Here is a 15,839-nt window from a genome sequence, read left to right as displayed (position 1 = left end):
GTTAGCTTTACAAAGCTCGTGTCGTGCACTGTTTCTAATTATAAGACCAAGCTGATTTGCATTTTCTTGCACGGTGATTCATTAATTCTTTTAAATATTTTTTATACTCTGAACAGGGTATATTAAATTTGCCACGAAGTTTGTAACACCCAGAAGGAAACGTCGGAGACCCTATAAAATATATATATAAATGATCAGCATGATGAGCTGAGTTGATTTAGCCATATCCGTCTGTCTGTCTGTCCGTCTGTCTGTATATATACAAACTAGTCCCTCAGTTTTTAAGCTATAGATCTGAAATTTTGCACCTGTCCTTTTCTCACAAAGAAGCTGCTCATTTGTCGGAACGACCGATATCGGACCACTATAGCATATAGCTGCCATACAAACTGAACAATCGGAATGAAGTGTTTGTATGGAAAACTCTTTCATCCGAAGAAATTATTCAGATCGGGTGACTATAGCATATAGCTGCCATACAAATTGAACGTTCGGAATCAAGTTCATGTAAGGGGCCTTTGTATTTGTGAAGGGTATTATAGCTTAGGTGCACCCGAAGTTAACATTTTTTCTTGTTTTTTTCTTTATTTAGTGCGAGTTAGTTGGCGATCATACTTATTTCTTTGTTTTTTACATTTAGAAGATACATATATGCATACATTCAAAAACTCACCAGACATTCAACGCAATTGACGCAAATAAATAAATGCTTACCTGAAAAGAAAATAAAAAATGATTCGATTAAAAATATAAAATTATTATAAATAATGAATTACTCATCCTTTAGTCCAGTCAAATTAGACCAACAAATGATAGTTACATAAATGAGAAGTTACATAAATTCACAACAAGCTGAAAATTGGTAAAATCGTTTAAAATATAATTATAAATAAAATTTCAGAGTTCCGCATTTTTCCCCTGCATGGGAAAAATTCTAATCAAGGTCAAAGGTCAAAAATAAGATTTTTGCAAAACGGTAAGTTTAATCATAAAAATATCTCAGACCAAAATTGTAGATTATAAAATTATCTATTGCATAAAAAAATGTATTCCTACATTTTTTCCTACGAGCCACTATTTCAAAAATTTAGAAAAGTTGTAATCGTTATAATATGCATGAGTACGGCTCGTATATACCTACATCTCCAGAGTTGTAATACAGTAGAACCTCGATAAGTTAGAGTCCAAGGAAAACACAAAATATTTTAAGTTATAGAGGTTTTAAGTTATCAAGGGTCTATGTTAGGTATAAGTTTATATAGAAGTAGGTATGTACATATGTATGTAAAGGATTGGTGTTGTCAAAAGGATTGGTTCAATAAAGTGAATGTTGTTAGTTTTCTTTATGCACTAATTGTAAGCCAGTTTTATCACACAGTAGGTAAGGCGATGTTTCCAGGATACTGATCAAAAACTTATGATTATGATACAAGTAGGTTGTTGCCTTAAGGCTAACCACCACAAAACTTTAAAGAATTTCGAAGAAGCAAGCAATAGGTGATATATATATTGTTTACATTGCACTTAAAATATAAGATATACTTGTACATAAGCTATAATTATAAGAATAACAGGTAGAAAGAAACCCAGTCCCTTAAGTTATACGCCATTGTGACCCTCAGCGAACATCCGTCTCCTGTTCTTTAGTATGCGGGCTATGACAAATGAAATACCGTCAGTCTTGAAAACTACGCTCTAGTGAAAACACGTGTTTATTCTAACCTATACCGTGCTGTTTTGAGTTTTATAATAAAAATATCTGAATATTGTTTTATTTGTGCTAAACTATTAGGTGGAAGTGAAGTTACTACTGTTGAACGGGTATGAAGACATTAATTAATGCAAGTATCGAAAAAGACGATGAATTTTTGCAATATCTTAAAAATCGGAAATCTGTGACAATACATGAAAGTCGCCGTAAAAATTATGCTAGGAAGTCTTCTATTGCTGCCGCTATTAAAAGACAGCGTGAAGAACAAGAAGCCAGTACATCTACAGCAAGTCCACCTCGTACTAGATCATGTGTCCGTGAGCCAGGTTTTTGTTTTAAAAAGCTGAGCTTATTTTGTGGCTAGAAATTGAATGAAGAATGTGACAAAAAAATCCTTAGGTTTTCGCCGTCGAATCAGCCAAGTAAGCACATTTGAATTTAAAAATTCAATTCTGAAAGTAGCTAGGATTCACAACGATGCTGACACAAAATCTGTTCTTGCTCGAGTCGAATTTTAAAATTATTTAGTTGCAGTTGAAACCTAAGCAGCTGCAGCTATCATTCGCGAAGATATTCGAAGCACAGTGTTTGATAATTCTACCTACCATCCACCAGGTCGTCTGTTTGAAGATTTAAACAATGAAACCCCAGAAACGTTGACATATTTTGTGGAACGAGTGATTTTAAAAAATAAACGATTAAATTTAGATCATTTTAATCTAATATGCACAAATATTTGCCATAGTTTTATGTCTAGTGTGCGACCAAGGTCATTTGAATCAAAATTACAATTAGGCCTCGTAGTTTTTTTTCATCGAAGATTCAGATCTAAACGTCTTATATTGTACAAATATTTTCATCTTTTGGTTTTTGCGTCTTATAATGATACAGTAGTGTACGAGGCAGCAGCAGTTTTTCATCGTCCTCCTTATGTCCTACCACCAGAAAGTGGTACACTTATTCAATAAGTTACGTAAAATGCTGATATTAATGTTAATACGCTAGATGGCAATACCACATAATGGGTATTATTTAAATTGTTACTCCAAAATATTCTGTTTTGCAAGAAGAACCTATGCCACGAATGAAAGAAGCTCTTTCAGCAAAAGATTTCAAGGTAAAGGCTCATGTGCCGATACAGATCTATCAAAATAATGATATAATAGTAATACAGTAAGATAAATGTCAAAGAATTTTTTTATGTGACTGAAAATTTATGGGATCATTACGGACAGGTGGAATAGGCCTACTGGAAGAAACCACGTTAAAAAATCGTGCTAAGTACACTGCCTCATAGGTAGCGTGGAAACGTAAGCATATTATAACGATTACCAATTTTTTAAATTTTTGAATCGTTATATCTCCGAAACAGTGGCTAGCAGGAAAACAGTATTGATACATTTTTTATAGATAATTTTATAATCTACAATTTTGGCCTCAGATGTTTTTTGGTAAAGCTTACCGTTTTCAATTTTTTCCATACAGGGGAAGGATGGGGAACTTGTATTTATAATTATATTTTAAACGATCTCGCCAATTTTTAGCTTGTTGTGAATTTATGTAACTTAAAATGTCTAAATTGACCGGATTACTTCATTTTTATACTCTTTCAACATGTTGCTACTGAGTATAATAGTTTTTTCACTTAACGGTTGTTTGTATTACCTAAAAACAATCGAGTTATATATATAATTATATATGTATGTATTCACAAATATTGTATAAATGATCAGGATGATGAGAGGAGCTGAAATCAGAGTGACTGTTTGTCTGTTCATCTTTGAAAGCGATAACTTGAGTAAAAATTTAGATATTTTAATGAAACTCGGTACACGTGTTCAAAATATTTAGAATCAGTTCGTAGATGGGCGTAATTGAACCACTGCCACGCCCACAAAACGTTATTAATCGAAAACTTATAAAACGCCATAACTAAGCACTAAACTAATGCTGGGAACAGTCACCGACGCAAAACCGTAGACCGAATCAGCTGATACGACCTATCTTATGAGAATGTAAATGTAAAGGAACACTCACCACCGCTTCTATAGACCGTACGTAAAAAACGAGTCAGTCTCGGTATTTTGTAGTAATTAAAAAACAATTTTGAATATATTTCAAATATTTTTAAACTAAGTCAAAATCACTCAAAAACATACTTTGGTAAACTATTTTTAAGAGTTGGATTTTAGTTTTGAGCTTTTACACTAAAAAAAATTATAACTAAAACACTAAATATGTGCAAAATCATATATACAAATTGAACAATGGCAACATTGCTCAAATGAAAACTGATTTCTACGTTGTCACTACGGGCATCACTTTTGATAAATTTTGTTTAATACGGGCGCTAAATACGGAAGGGTGGAACGTCGGTGACTGTTTCGAGCAGATATAAAACTATAATTTGGTACAATAATATGAATATAATGTGATTGAAACTATTTTCCTAATTTCAGTAATTCATAATTCTAATCCTCCTCTAAAATATTTCTGAAACCATTAACAAAGAACAAATGTCGTCAGCAGAATCATTATTTCTAGAGTTATTCACATTATGACGTGCCTGATTTCCTTGAATAAGTTTATTTCGACTTCGGAGAAAATTCGCCAAAGTGTTGAAAGCGTGAAAATGTTGGCGTATTGCACTAACCAAACAGAGAGAGCCGCTTTTTATGTTTCTGCGAAAATTTTAGGTCTGCAAACCAATCTGATTGATGGATTAATGATTGATGAATCACCAACAATAAAAGCAAACATTTAAGTGGATGTCTATATATTAGGGTGAGATAAACTTTTTAAATATTGAGCCGAAACATTGTGCAGAAAATGAGGAGCAGAAAAATAGCAAATTGTTTTAAAGAAACTGGATTATAAACAATATTTTTAACTATTTAATTAGAACATCTGAATTTTTCACAGCTTAAAGCTTTTACACCCTGAGATAGATATTTTAGAAAATTTAAACTCAACAAGAATCCGCGATGTCAAAAATTCATCATAAATAGTACAAAAGTTATGGTCGTTTTAATGAAAACATATTTCTTAGGTGTTTATTTACATTGGAAACTTCACCGACACCTTAAATTAAGCTAAACAATTGTCTTTGTGAATATACTTTTTTCTCTGTATATAGGGCATTTTACCCCATGAAATCAATAGGTTAGTTTTTGGCTCGCCTTAATACATCTACACATACACATGTGTACGTACTCGGCGACAGTTTTTGCATACTCAAGTAGTCCAAAGTGTAGGGAATCGGGAAATAGATATTTTTTCACATACATTATAATATATAATATATTTATGTATGCTTGTGTAACAGTGAAAGAGAGGGTTGCCGTGCTTTCGTTGATTACACTGTAACTGTGAAGCGCACTAATGCTGTTTTCTCGAAAGCGAGTAGCCAAAAAATACTGAACTCAGCTAATATTTTCAGAGTTTTATAAATATAATTTTTTATTGATGCACATTACACTTATTTCCTAACCAACCTCCATTTTATTGAATCATATTCGAGTTTTCATTGTTGCATGAAATCTCAGAAAGCTTTATACACTTTTACGCGGCCAAAATTTTATAAGAAGAGTGGAATAACTTGAAACCTTAATATACAAATTTCAAACATTGGCAGCTAATTATTTAGTTTTGATGCCAAACTTTGGTCAGAATATTTTTACTTCGAGAAAAATAGAAAAATTATGTGACTAAATGTAGATTGAAATTTTTCTATGATCTGAGTATGATAACATAACCTAAACAGCTTATTGCATTAAAACTCTTAATATTTAAACAATTCTCAAATTGTTTTCATTTCATTACAATTTATTGCAATGTTGAATTAATTCTAACAATTGTACGAATTAAGCTTTTAACCCAGCGGACACAATATGTAATGTATTTTATAAATTTATTTATAATCTAAGAATTTATTGATCTTAGCAATTTTGTTAAGCTAAAATTTATGAAGAGGTGGCAAACCTGCTTGTAAATAATTTTAAATTGTAAGCTTCTTCAAAGTTCGATATTTTAATTGTTGTTGTTCATTTACCAGTAATACTCAAAGTATTTAACTAAATTGAAGACTTTAAGGGAAATCTTTAATATTTTTTTTTAAATTAATATGTACATCTGAATGTATTTATATACAATATAATTTTGAAATGACATCGCAATTAGAAAAGGCTTGATGCCTCAAAACCAAATTGTATATACAACCATACACACATAGAATTAGTTTAAATTAGTCTAATTAAAATCTGTTTACCTCCACCCATCTAACAGTGGTGCGTTACTACTCACTGAAGCCCACAGCCCAAAGGATAAAATTTGATCCGAAACAAACATGAATCATAGCTTTGTAGCAGAAAAAATGAAGTATTCGGCTTGGATACCAAAGTAATGTGTATTTAATTAGAATTGAGTATCAAGTTTTGCTATATACTATACTTGTGGAATATGTCACGCACACACACACATACATATGTACATAAGCAAAAGTTAGTAGAAAAAAGATATTTCATTAAACTGCCTAGCCTTTTAAGAAGCTGGTGAATCGCGGCCATAGTGTACGACTATATTTTCATTTGAGTCAACGCAGCTTTCAAGGGGAAACAATAACGCAAAGTTTAGTGAAAAATTAAATATTTAAATTTCTGCCTAAATTTTAAAATAGCAAAAAGTTTAAGTTTGAAGCATGCCCAATTTTCGCCCAATCGCTTTAACGCCCAATGTCAAGGCGATGGGATGTTGCTGAATTAAGCAACATATTGTTGTGTTTGTGCATGTAAATATTTCGTGGCTGCAAGCTTTTTGTTTCGACTTTGATTTCTAATTTTATTTTTTTGCCTCCTTTCATTTCAGCTTTTGGAATTCAAAAACTTCCAACACTCTTAAACATAAATATGAAACTTGAAGTACAAAGCGCCAGCGTTTATGGTGCCAATGTTGCGCACTTTGTGGTGCCGTCGTTTGTGGGCGTTTATCAATTTATTTTCATAAGAATAGAATCAGTACATTTCCAGTTAAATTAAAATACATAGTCAGGATGCCAATTGTATTTTCAATGTCAAGTGCGAATACTTTTTTCTTTCTTTCACTTTATTTGATTTGTTTGTTTGTTTGAAAAGTAAAAATATGCAGCATTGAAATTATGAAGCGATGGAAATTTTTTCGCAACGATGAATAATACATTATTGGAGAAATACAGGCGTATCAGCTTTAGGCAGTGAATGTATACTCTTTCCACCTATCCACACAAGCATTATTTTAACCTTCTGTCAAAGAATTCAGATTTGTTTGCAAAAAAATTGGGCAGAATTCAATTGATAAGAGAACATAATTAGAGTTATCACCATTAATATAATAAACAATAATATAAATTCTAAGTATGTGATTAAGTATTTTTTCTATAATTTTTAAATTCCCCAGCGAGCGGTAACTCTCAACCGATTCTGCTATAGCAGCCCTCGTGAGCAATTCAGTAATGGGATGAGAGAGCATTGGATTGAAGAAAATAATATTTATAATATGCTTTAATTAGAGTAAAAGTAACACCTTTAAGTGCTTTTGATGCAACCCATATGTTGTCAATTAACATTACTGCAGTTATTTGACAAAAACCAACACTGTAGTATTTTTATTTAACTAGCACAGACTGACCGAAAAGTTATAAAACAAACCTCCTTACTTTCTTTAAGTTCTCGAAATACTTGTAAACTATTAACCGTTCCATTAATATCAGTCACAACCTTCGTGAAATACAGCTTAAAAATGTTTAAAAGATGTGTTACACTGTAACTTAGAATAATACTGTTTTCTCGCAAGCGAGAAGCAAAATAATTGCTTGATTCAGTATTGTTTTAACATGTGTCAAAGATGGACAACAACCAAGAGAAAATACGCCACATTTTACCATTTTTCTTCGATAAAAGCGAAAACATAAGCCAAGTGGCTCAAAATGTGAATAGGTTTATCATCCTAATACTGTAGGCGTCAATCATGCACAATTTTAGTTTTGTTGATTCCGTTCCGACAATGTTGATGTCAAAAATGCACCACGCTCTGGAAGACCAATTGTCGCAAATACCAATAAAATAATGTAAACACCGCTTCATTTGCCCAGAAGTGGCCAACTTTGGCCAATAGGAGAGGATTTGCGTTCTATCAGGACAACGCCAGTCCACATAGTATAGGCATTCCCCAGATGCTTCGGGACCTTAGTTGGGACAATCTTATGCTATATATCTCTTATAGTTTGGACCAGGTATCAAATGATTACTACCTGTTCAGTGTATGGAGAATAATTTTGCTGGTGAGAAACTCGCCTTTTTTCTTTCCCAATAGGGACGAGGATTTCTATGAGAGGGACAATATAAATTTACCTTTAAAATGTCAGCAAGTTATAGAAGAAAACGGTGCATATTTCACCCAAATCAGATAATTCTACCTACGCTAAATAAAAATTTAATTCAATGCAAAAATAATGAATTTCTTTTTCCTAGGCCTAATATTATATTTCTTTAGTAGTGAATGTTAAATATTGAAAATAGATTTTATTAACAAAATATATACATATATAAGTAAATTTTTAATTATTATAATAATGATGTGATGAAGTTCTGATAGCTGATCGTACGATATAGCCTATTCTTTCATCTTTTCGGTTCAACGTTTTCAACCAAATATATATTTTTAACACAGTGTGTTACTGTATTAAATTAATTTAATCAGTTTGTCCGAAATAACTTTTTAAACCATGTGACAACTCTCCTCAAAAATATGTCCCAGAGAAATTATGCTTAAGCTTGTTTCGTTTAAAACAATATTTAATACATTTTAACAGAATGGATTAAACAGTTGATAACCCTCTTAAATAGCTTTCTAAATATGTATGACCTGAATCTCTGAAGAAGTAAACAACTTCGGATCACTATAGGATATAGCTTGCTATACAAACTGAACGATCGAAATCAAGTGTTTGCATGGAAAACTTGCTCATTTGACGAGATATCTTTACGAAATTCAGCATGTTTTATTCTCTAAGGCAATATGTCTATAATATGGAATTACTGTTACGTAATTTTATAAAGTTTTGCAAAAGTACTCTCCTAAACCTTTTCGGGAACACAACTATTTCATTGGCTTAAGACGTGGAGTAGGAGTCATGAGATCGTGTAAGAGCCAAACTGGAAATTATGTATGTGGTATTAGCGCTAGAAAGATAAAGGGTTTCAACATTCCTTTAAGACTGAGTTAACGCATTTTGGATGCTCGACTTAAAAATTGGAAGGTATGGAACTTTAATACATACATACATATGTATATATTGAAAGCAATAATAAGATGTTTTAAATTAAATACTATGATAATGTTTTTTTATCAATAATACAGAAGAAATTCGACAATGTATCCGTAGAACTAAATTAGTAATAAAGTTAGAGCTTTTCGTGATGAGACTATTGTGTTGTACTTTAAAAAATAAATAACAGATTTGAAAATTGATCAACAGCACAAACTCTGTCTCGTAATGCTCACTTGACAGCCAGAAATCAATTCAGTATGACATTGAACCTTACTTATTTAATAACAACAAATACAAAAACATTAGCGTGGAACGGAAAAGAACGAAAGTGATATTGTTGGCATTGTGGATGCACCATAAGAAAGGATATGTTGGATACACACCCAAAAAGACACCGGTTGCCAGATATTTCGTTCGTTAATCCGCTCATTTATTTATACAACAGCCAACTAAATTTATTGGTCATTTCTGGCTGGCACAGTAATGAAAAAAAGTATTTGGTAAATTCCACACGCACATCCGAACAACAACAATGATTAGGCTAACGAAGGATAAAAAGGCAATGCTTTGTTCGCAGCAGGCTTGTAGCATTCGTAAATGAATAGTCGTTTTATTTTTATTCCATACACAAATACACATACATACATGCATATACAAATATATACCGAAAATCACCGAGAATTCAGGGATATGACTGGCAACACAGAAAGAGAGAGTGAGCAGGCGAGAGTGGGCAGATTCTAAAACTAAACTTGATAGCACAAACAGGATGCATATTATATATATTTATATGCTTGTTTATATATGTATGAATGAATATGTATATGACATCTATGGTATATAAAATAAAATGCACTGCGCATGTTCGGAAACCTTCTATGTTATGCTTTAAGCCAAAAGAGAGCGCCACCCCTTGCGAATTGTAAAATCTAGTAAAGCTGTTTCGCAATGAGCAAACCATTATTGGCTATCAAAATGAAGTTCATTGGAATTCGTTTATGTAATTCGAAAGTTCTATAAGTGTACTAAACTCTGGGTGTTATGTATGCTTTTTTAATAATATTAAGAATGAATTGAAATTTGGTGAATATTTTAAAATTTTTAATAAAGCTTTTGTCGTGCTTTTGCATCGACCACGAGCTTTTCAATTGCAATATTGATATCATTCAAGAATACGTTTGTACATATACATACATTTACACATATGTATGGTATATGCATGTACACGTATATACGTATGTGTGCAAAAATTTCTCTGCGCGTGTGTTTTTGTTTATCTTTTGTGGAAAGTGTCGTATAGAATTCAAATCGATTGAGGTCAAGTTTAACAGTCACCGGCTGATGCCAAAGAAGCGCTGCATGTTTACTGAAATAATAGTGCGAAATGACTGAAATGATTATGTTGAACGTATATAAGCCAGCCCAGCTCTGAAGTGATATGTTTTGTAGTAAACCGAACGCTTCAAACACATAATTTCACACCTTTTGAACAATTGGTTTGTAAGAGATACCATTTTGAGTTAGTTAAAACTATTTTTCAGTAAAAAAATGCTAATGATACGAAAGTAGTTTGAGTTTTATATAGGCTCCACACGCTTGGAATATCATAAAAAACATAAAGGTATTGAAAAATCGATGCTAAATGACTTCCGCGCGAGTTCACAATCGGCAGATTCACCCGTCCCAGAAAACAATGAAAACGATAGCATATTTTTATGAATTGGGGGTCGGGTTTCTTTAACATCCGTCATATTATCCGGATTTGGCTACCAACGACTGTTACCTGTTTTTAGATCTCAACGGAATATCTCCTAGGGTTCGAAAATTGAAGATTGTATGCACTTAGTCTTGCAATAAGTTCTGTTTCAAGTTCCTCAAGTACCCCAATTCTAACCACAAACTGTAGTTCTATGGAGTCAAATCTGAACTCCAGGCGGTCAATCATTTTCAGCTATGAAACTAGGAATGGTTTCCACTGTTGGTTTTTGCATTGTGTGCTGGAGCAAAATCTTGTTGGAAGATCTAATGCTCTAGATCGAAAACAGTATTGCTCTTTGAAAAATAATTAGACTATACCTGTATCTCATATGTCATGCACAGAAGTAATAATTCAGCAGAAAATATATATCCTATAGATTATAGTATAACTATAGCATACACAAGAAAACTGGAAAAACTTACTTATCTTGATCATTAGTGTTGGCGGTGAAGTAACTATGTTCCGAAGAAGAAAGGTAGGAGAAGTACGAGGTGTGTTCAAAGGAAAAGGATAATTTTGATTTTTCGCGGGCTATGTACATTCGATTATCGATATTTTGTTTTTGTTATAATCGGACACATATGTTTATCATGTGCTTGCATTTGGAGCTAATTTCGATTAGTAGTTTGTTTTTGACAACAGAAAAGGTTAGTCACGTTTGTGTGTGCTCTTCGATTTTTAACTTTTGAAAAAATTGGATCAAAGAATATTTATTAAATTTTGCGTTAAATATGGAATAAAGTGCTTCAAGGCACTTGAAATGTTGACTGTGGCATTCGGTGCGTTAGCTTTGTCTCAAAAAAATTGTTCTTGAAAATCATGGAATCACTATTAGGAAAGTTGCAGAGGATGTTGGCATATACATCGGCTCATGCCATTCCATTTTCTCGAGTGTTTTGGGCATGAAATGTGTGGCAGCGAAGTTTGTTCTGAAATTGCCATCATTGATGAGATCAAGTCAGAATCGAAGAAAGAACTGATGGCCATACCAAAGAGCGCACTTCAGAAGTGCTTCGAAGATTGGAAAAAGCGTTGGCACAAGTGTATTTTATCCGAGGGATCTGACAAGGCCGTTAACACGTCAAAAATAAAATGTTCATATTTTAAACAAAACCGGTCGTCTGACTAATTGAGTTTGCGGTTCTTACTAGTTGTAAATTAGCTTATAACTTGTTGGTTTTACTGTAGGGTTGCCAATAAATAAAATATTGAAAAACATTTTAACGGCATATAATATTATAATAATAATAATAATATTTAAAGAAAATAATACAAAAATATTGAAAGCCAACAAAAGAAAACATTGTATAAATTAATTGGTCACGTTAGATCGCGAAATAAATATACGCAAATCTCGTTAATCGTTATGTTAGTCACGTGCTATCAAGTGCAATTCAGCGACAAATGTTACGAATTTCTTATAAATATTTACATATCGCATACAAACATATTATATCATATATAATAGTGCATTTATTTTGTAAGGATGTGTACTAGATATCCATAGATTTATTACATATGTATATATAAGTACATATGTATGTACATACAATATATGAACTTAGTATGTGGTGTAAATTGTTTGCATTTTCGCATGCGCAAATTTTTATTTTGAAACAAAATATAGCAAAATAGAATTGAATTGCAAATAAACGAATGTCAATGTCAATGAGCTCAGGTTTTGGTCATGGCCATTGAAGTGGAGGCGTAGCATCAGTAGAAATTAAAGTAAGCAAAAATTCAGAAAACAAATTAGAAATGCATATGTATTTATGAACATAAATGCTTAAAATTTTAAATAAATAGTCGGAATAGCACTGGGGATTATGTCAATCTGATGCCTCCAAACCTTAAACAAATTTTAAATAATTTGCATTATGGAAAATACTCTTCGACAATTTTATACTTTCATATGACAGTAAGCAAGGTCAAAGATAATCTGCAATTTGTCCGCAAACACGCTTTTTCTTAAGATACACCTTGTTATTGTAGAGCACATTATTTTGGAAGTATCCCGATAGTACAAATTACATTGCGAATGGATCCGTACTTGAGACCTCGCAAGGTGACAAATTAATATAGGCTCATCTGGATGAACTTTATGAAAAGGGTCACTAAAATTATATAAACTTAAAAATACCATTTAAAACAGCGACACGTCTTTCATCTTTATGAAAGTATACAAAATACTATAAAGGACGAATCATGCCTCGAAGCTGATCTGGTAAAATCAGTAAAATGTAGAAAATTCTGATGCTCCAATTTTTGATCGTTTGCATATATTTTCTAATCGACTGAATCAAAGAATCTTCATTTCTATGCCGTATGTTATAATGAGCTAAGCCTTTTGTGGCCGATGATTAAGCGACTGTTGCCTCCATAATATAACATTAAATGGAATCGGAATTTGGTCTTCTAAAAATTGTATCCTCAATGAAACGGTACTCTATGCTTAGTCGATATTTGATTAAATCTGATTATTATTTATTCCTATAATTAAGGAACAACTCCATATAAAATGTCGATTTTTCAGGTCTCGGAGACTGTGCAGGACTGGAGGGAAGGCAACACTTGACTTCCTATCATGTCGATATTTTTATACTCTTACAACATGTTGCTGCAGAGTATAATAGTTTTGTTTGAGATTATTTTAAAGCAAAAAGTGCACAAATAAATTACAGTCGAAGGCAAATATTATGTACCTAAAGGGAAAACGCGAAATTGAAAGTGAACAAGTAAACAGCAAAAAGAAAAAACGAAAGAGATAAAATGTGTTATGTTAGAGAACAAACGACATAAAAACGTGAATGGAATGGATAACAATCAAATTTGGTATCTTATTAAGTTATATTGAAAATTCTTTTAAAATCATCCTCAAATGCGAAATATGTGATATAAACTTTAAAATAAACCAAAGAGGTAAAATTTAATATATTGAGTTATGTAGAAAACGTTACCCAGAGGATCGAAATTCTTTATATTAGGGATATGAGATTTGGATCAATTCCATTAATTTTCAGTGGTAACCCACATAATTTTCAAAGAATCTTGTCCATTTAATTTCAAAAATTATCACACATTTTGAGCAACCTATGGTTGCTTGACGGTTTAAAGGTCAAGTGGAAAATCGGAAATTATTACATTGCTCAGGTATACTTAAGAACATATTTTCAACCAATTTTATAAATACATACATATATAACTTACATACTGAACGACATTTTCATCGTAAGGCTTGTTAGAAAAACGAAAATAGAAGTGGGGATAATTCGTTTGTATGGTATAAAGCCAGCCGGATGTTTAAAAATTGTTTTTAGGTATATTGGTTCCTCTTTGGGTTTCATCGAAGATAGTGAAATAATGTGATGATCTCTTTGCAATGGGTTCCAGGACATAGTTATATATATATAGTATATGGTAACTGTGAAGCAGATGAACTAGCCAGAGATGGCACCGCCCTGCAAATAGACTTCGACCATGTGTATTCCTTTGGATACTTGTGGATATTTAATCGACAAATATGTTATAGAAATGCTTAGGTGGAGACAGTCCCTGACTTGCTCAACAAGAAGACAAACGTGGCATGAATGGAATATGGGCCGCACATTTCGACTATTAAAATTCAAAAGGTATAACATAAGAACTCTTGTAGGAGTGCTAACAGGTCTCATTGGCAGACCTGCCAGCAGATTGACGACTTTTGTAGAAGCTGCGAAGAGGTAGAAGAGAAGAGACATTTTTTTTGCGAATGCAAAGCATCGTATAGGAAAAGAATCGCAACTATCGGTCGAGGGTTCCTTGGCGATGTCTCTAAAGTTGTAGATATCAAACTTTTTTGTATTGATTATAGGACATATGAGGGGATTTTAAAGGCCTATGTGCGTCGTTACATATCAACCTTACCTACTTACCGCCCTCTTCGCGCCGTTTTTCTTCAAATCAGCGTCCGACCCATATTTCGACATAGTATAGCCTTGTGACCAGTTTGTGATAGTCAATGTGGATCACAATTTATGCATCTCAAAAAACGGTGCTCATCACCTTTCCGACCAATAAGACAGTCTTCGTCTTTTTCGCAGCTTGTTTGGCAAGTGAAGTCCACTGCCTTGGCCGCTATCGTACATATGTGCAACTACATAGCACGCATGCAGCTGAATAGCAAGCAGAAGCATGAGACTGGCAACGAATGCAATGCGCTCTTGTTGTTGTTGTAAATTTATATAACAACATCGCATTTTATATTTTATTGCTGATTCCGAGAAAAACAATACTATGCATAGCAACAGCAACAACAAAAACAACGTCAAGTGGAAAAGTAAAGTTTGAACACTTAAAAAAAAATAATAAAAAAAAGCCACAACTAAAAGACAGGCTGAAGGCACAAACACGAATGTACCTACATATATCTGTACATGGCGAAACACCCAAGAGCGTCGGTGCGCGCGCCACAGGAAACGCGAAATGTGCCTGCTAATCAATGCAGTCGCCGCGCGCTCTTACCAGGCTGCATCGGTGTGGTGGGCATAATTTATTTCTTTTTTAGTGCTATTCGATTTTATGATTGAAGTTATACGCATATCAACAGGCGCAAGTGAGTAAATGTGAAATTCTCAAATTTGCGTTCGAAAACAGAGACAACAATTGTGCGCGAGCGCTTCGTTTGAGCGACCGCCGAGGCATAGGACAGATGGGACGCCACATAATCATAAACGCAACGCTATCAATGAAAGCATACATTTCCATATATATGTATACATGTATGTATATATAGCACCGGTGTTGTGTCGCATAAGAATGCGTGACGCGACCACAATGCAGCGACCTCGACACCGGAAATCGTCAACAACATCGTCGATTGTTGCGAATTTCCTGTCTTACTTGTGGCACAACTTGTGCTAAACACTGTATGTGCGAAACAAGTTTAAACATGCCAATGCTCGGAATGTGAATTTTTAATACTTACAGGCATACTAACATAGGAGTATTTTATTTGGTAGAGACGCATGCAAAAGTACAAAATATGAATATGTGGAAGAAATTAAATATACATTTATTAAACAATTGGA

General features: G+C 33.1%; 1 protein-coding gene and 1 long non-coding RNA gene across 5 annotated transcripts in view; one reads left to right on the top strand and one right to left on the bottom strand.

Moving 5' to 3' along the window:
* Positions 1 to 15,839, bottom strand: part of Mkp3 (Mitogen-activated protein kinase phosphatase 3) — an 81,481-nt gene that overhangs the window by 34,341 nt on the left and 31,301 nt on the right. The window lies entirely within an intron of this gene.
* On the top strand, positions 1,636 to 13,979 carry LOC106619306 (uncharacterized). 4 transcript variants are annotated; one of them, XR_001330791.3, is made up of 4 exons: positions 1,636 to 2,828; positions 4,171 to 4,495; positions 6,575 to 13,214; positions 13,307 to 13,979. It is a non-coding gene; the product is annotated as an uncharacterized lncRNA (long non-coding RNA). The 4 variants fall into 4 exon arrangements; XR_011397156.1 differs by lacking the exon at positions 13,307 to 13,979 and adding an exon at positions 5,996 to 6,109 and having other exon boundaries at positions 1,644 to 2,828; positions 6,575 to 7,098; XR_011397157.1 differs by lacking the exon at positions 6,575 to 13,214 and having other exon boundaries at positions 1,644 to 2,828.

This window comes from Bactrocera oleae, chromosome 6, assembly GCF_042242935.1.
Source record: "Bactrocera oleae isolate idBacOlea1 chromosome 6, idBacOlea1, whole genome shotgun sequence".
Lineage (NCBI taxonomy): Eukaryota > Metazoa > Arthropoda > Insecta > Diptera > Tephritidae > Bactrocera > Bactrocera oleae.
The sequence above is the reverse complement of the archived record's forward strand: the minus strand, read 5'-3'. Positions and strand labels throughout refer to the sequence as shown.